The sequence below is a fragment of the Portunus trituberculatus genome, chromosome 43, assembly GCF_017591435.1.
Source record: "Portunus trituberculatus isolate SZX2019 chromosome 43, ASM1759143v1, whole genome shotgun sequence".
Taxonomy (NCBI): domain Eukaryota; kingdom Metazoa; phylum Arthropoda; class Malacostraca; order Decapoda; family Portunidae; genus Portunus; species Portunus trituberculatus.
This window is the reverse complement of record NC_059297.1, coordinates 10,841,931-10,846,910: the sequence shown is the minus strand read 5'-3', so window position 1 is coordinate 10,846,910 and position 4,980 is coordinate 10,841,931. Positions and strand designations below refer to the sequence as shown.

The window sequence follows — 4,980 nt, the reverse complement described above, 5'->3', positions numbered from 1 at the left end:
ACTGCTCTTGGTGTATTATTATTATGATCAAATATGCATCTATTATCGTAAGACATTTATACACGTGCATAATAGTTAATTTGAAAATATTAATACCCGAAGACAATCAAGCTTTATTAATATGATTAAACCCAAGAAAAGAAATAATAGATACTGAAATGAAAACTAAGTGAATAATAAATTAAGAGGAAGAGAGAGATGGCCGCACACTATTGTAAAACTTATCGTCACTCAAATAAAATCAGATGCACTACCCTGTCCCATGATATAATAATAAGAAATAAATAAAAAGCATTAAAACAAAATCGTATATATACCTAAACACTAAAAGAAGAATAACCACTGTTTATACAACCTCTCATCATTCAAACAAATGCACTAGTCTGCATGCAAAAAAAAAAAGAATAAATAAAAAACCTTGAAAAAATTATGTTACCAATGAAAACCCACGAATTTATTCAAGGAAAAGAACACGAAAGAGAGATGACCACTCACTATTCATCCTATCATCACTCAAACAAGATGCACTGCGCTGCTCCCCAAAAAACACTAATTCTCAGAGGCTTGTCCATTGGTCTAGCTCCCTCTCGTGGCTCTAAATGGGTCGCTGAGGAGGTTGGCGTGACCCAGCGCGGGGGCGAGGTAGACAAAAATGGGCTTGAGCTGTTGATTCTGGCGGGGCGGAGGTGTTCGTGGTGGTGGCGGTGAAGGGGATTGTACAGCCAAGGCGTCCGTCACCCGTCACGGAAGCATTACCGAGGCAGTATTTTTGTTGAATGAGAGAGAGAGAGAGAGAGAGAGAGAGAGAGAGAGAGAGAGAGAGAGAGAGAGAGAGAGAGAGAGAGAGAGAGAGAGAGACTTTTGTACTTCCACCCTAATGGTATATTGCAAGTGTCATTGTCTTACCATAGTATTTTAGTATTTTTTACCATATTCAGAGGGTTTTAATCCTCACTATAATTATAGTTTAATTTGCGGAAGTTTATTTTCTGAACCTTTCTATGTCATATCTTTATAATTAGAGCACTTGAATAGATAGAGATACAGTAGATATTTTGGTACGCGACACTCTCCACACATTCACGTTCTACATAACCGAGCACACTTCCCAATGTTACTGTAATCGTGCTAATTGGGGTGAAAGATAACTATGCAATAAAGATTCGTTATTGGTCTTCCTGACAGACTAATCAGGAATAAGAGATATTTACATAGATTAATGAACGTTAAATGATGCATAGAAAAGGAAGGAGAGTCCTTGATATGTTGAAGGATGTCTTGAAAGATTAAGGTAGGTTTGATAAGGTGGTTGAATTTATCGGGAATGGAGAGACCAAATAGAAATCAATAGAAGATGCAATATCATGAAAGGAAAATTGGTTGTGGATTATGAAGGGAAGTGAGACACAAGACAGGATGCATCCATGACATCAGGATTTATTGGAGTTACGTGGAAAAAGACAGAACGCAGACAGATACCTGGACAAAGCTGTGAGTCTATTGTCCTTTTATAAACTCAGGTAGGATGCAAATGATTAAGAGAGAATTTACGTGGGGATTTGTGGATTACACAAATAACACGTTGAACTCGTGATAAAGAAAATAATCCCGTACGAAAATTATTCATAAATATCAGGATGATCAGATACTGTCATAGACTTTTATTTATTGATTTATTGATTTATTAATATTTGTTGATCTATTTCTTTCTTTTTAGCTTAAGCAATAGGTGTTGTCGAAATCTTTTTTAAATGCATGTTCCTCGCAGTCACCGTAATCGTCATGACAATGTGGTAAAGGATGATGATGATATAAATAAAATGCAGGTCTTTGATGTGCTAATAATATTTCAAAATTAATATTCTGTTATAAATAACCAGAGAAAATTATATAAAAAGTAAACCATCGGAACCACGAGATTGGATGAATTTTCCCTCTCTTCCATCAGGACGGAAATAATTTCGTGATTCTTTACACAGAGACAAATATTGCTAGGTGACAAAATGAATTCCCTGTATTTAGATGAGTCGTGTGTTATGACTTCAAAGGACGGCGTCTGGGGAGCGTCACGCAGCAGTTTGATGTTCCTGGAATGAGTGTCGCGAAATTAGAAAAGTAGGAAACGACTCTTGAAATCATGAAAGTGCGATTATCAGAGTTTTAATATTTACACATAATAATGCAATGACGAAGAAAGCGGAAGGCAAGAAATAGGATATTTGCTGACAAACACTTTAATAAATGACACAAAGTGATCATTCCGTCTGTAGTTCTCATATTATTTTTCACAATATCAAATCAGATACCTGGAAATATTGGAAAGGAGACGTGTGAATATTTCTTTGTGCTGAGAGAGAGAGAGAGAGAGAGAGAGAGAGAGAGAGAGAGAGAGAGAGATCTAACATTATATAAAAGCAAGAAGCCAATATAAGTGATTTGTTACTCTTTTCTGGGATGTTTTCAAGACTGGCAAGTCGATCGAACGGTGAATGCAGAGTTATAGTAAAATGATACGGCCTGTATAAAATCTTTACTTGATCACTACGATAAGGGTAAATATTAATGGAGAAAAGAATGTAACTGTGTAAGTAGATAAACACACACACACACACACACACACACACACACACACACACACACACACACACACACACACACACTCTCTCTCTCTCTCTCTCAACGAACCTAGGTTGTTAGGAAAGACAAATATAAACGTGTAAAGAGGAGGACACGGAATAACGAAGGCTCCCTTGTATAGACAGAGAGACAAACGGACAGATAGACAGGAGTGAAATCAGGACCTTGTCTCTCGCAGTCACTTAAAACAAGGCGAGCTGCTTCGAAACTACTGACTCACTCGCCTGAATCTGCTGCTTGTGCTTCGGCTTCATCCCTCCTATTTCCTGTACTTCCTTCGAATAATGCAATCTTTCCCTTTTCTTCTTTTTTCAAAAAACAGAAACGTGTTATGGGTGAGTGAAGCGGAGTTCCAAATGACTGGCTCGTTAGGTTTGAATTGATTCGAGGTACTGAGTAATTGAGACACTGCCAAACCAAACCAGTCAGTCGTCGCTCTGTGTGTGTGTGTGTGTGTGTGTGTGTGTCGTCCAGTCTGCCTCATCTGGGCTTGTGTTCACTTCCTGTCAGGTGAGTGACTCGTGAGAACGTTCATTAAAAAGATGAGTGTGCTTAGGCTATTGGGCTCAGTTCCACGGTCGCCCTTTGGCAGGTAATCAACAAAAGTACTTAGGGCGTGATTAGGCTCCACAGTCAACTTTGGCTGTTGATTTTCGTTAGGAATGTACCAAAAAAAAAAAAAAAGGGAACTGGTGAGGTTATGAGACCAATTCCATAGTAATTTTTTGCACTTTTCCACCCAAATGATTCCTTTATTGGTAAACTCCACAAGAAATAGGAGAAATTTGCCCGTATATGCGTGAGTATAACCATGATGTGCTTATGGTAAATGTTTACAATCACTGTACAGTGTAAATTTCTAAAATTTCTCCCCTTTCCCCCGAACAAACTTGAGGGACGGTGAGGAATCGGGGGTTTTGGAAAAAAAACCTACGGAAATTTTCAGAAAATCCCTGATAATCAGGATTTCTCGTAAAAAATATCCCATAAATCCCTAGATGTAGCGACGTGTGTAAAATGGCCGGGGGGCTGCTCACCCCGGAGCCCCACCCCTAAGGTTATTAACAACCTAAACAAACCTAACCTAGGGTTCTCCTAACCGGGGGAATTTCCCTAGAATACCCACTGTATCACAGGACGGGTGGTTCGGTCGCTTCGCTCGCTCACGGGGAATTTATTACCTCCTTGTAATTGCCATTCAGTAGGATATAATCATATACTGTATTCAACATCACCCGTTCCGTGATACAGGGGGTATTCTAGCGAAATTTCCCTAGAATACCCAATGACGAGTGTTGTTACGGCCACACTAGACGCGAGCACCTCATTTTTTTTGGTAAAATTCCAGAATAACACAAACACGGCGATTCAACACCAAACTTGCCTTTTCTGTCTGTGTCGCACGCTCACATCAAACAGGTCTCGTGCCTTCCCTGTGTACTTATGGAAAAAGTCGAGGAGGCCGAGGTCACAATCAGAGCACCGAGGAAGAGAAGGAGTGGAATCCATCATGACTTTCAAACGACTACTGTGTTAGGGTGGAGGGCGGCGAGTCTACCTTCCAGTTCACTAAATGGTGGAGGAATACATTAGTGACGTCATTTCCCGTAGTTTATAGCGTATTTGCTTTATTTTGTTCACTTAATGGAGGAATAAGAATATTTATACTTATCTGAAACGTTGTTCTTCGCGTGTTCCTCTTTCAACTTGCTTATAACGGTGAGAAAGAGCGAGATTTTTCCGAATGATCCAAATTCAGAACCAAGGTTCTGGAATCTTCCGTTGGCGTAATCCCTGACGTCATTTCCCGTAGTTAGCGTATTTGAATGAATTTTATAGGGGACTGAAGGAAGAATAATATTTCCTCTCATCTGAAGTGTTGTTGTTCGTGTATCCCTCTTTGAACCTGCCTAAACAGCTAAGAATTTCCCGATGGAAAGGAATTCAGCCACGAAGCTTCTGTAAATTTCCACGTGCGTATATATATTTGACGTCATTTCCCCTAGTTAGCGTATCTCCTATATTTTCATAACTGACTGAAGAAAAAACAATATTTCTTTCCATCTGAAGTGTTGTTGTTTTTGTGTTCCACGTTCGACTTGCTCTTAAACGTGGACACACACTCGCCACTTCAAATAATTATTGGTATGCCGCTTCAAATATGGCGAGCCAAAGGAACTACTTCGTGTTGTTGCGGGCGCGGCGCACGTGTGTTAAGAGGCTCAGTTGACACAAGCTGGTGTAGACAGCACACAAACACTGGACTTAGAAATTGGAAGTGGTGTTAAACTTTGTGACGCTAAAACAAGCACTGTTCTATAGAGCACCCACTAAAACCCCAAA

At 39.6% G+C, this 4,980-nt stretch overlaps 1 long non-coding RNA gene across 1 annotated transcript; it reads right to left on the bottom strand.

Moving 5' to 3' along the window:
- Positions 1-1,414: 1,414 nt before the first annotated feature.
- Positions 1,415-2,944, bottom strand: LOC123518267. Its single transcript, XR_006678738.1, has 2 exons — positions 2,858-2,944; positions 1,415-2,087 (listed from the first exon to the last, which is right to left on the bottom strand). It is a non-coding gene; the product is annotated as an uncharacterized LOC123518267 (long non-coding RNA).
- Positions 2,945-4,980: the final 2,036 nt, after the last annotated feature.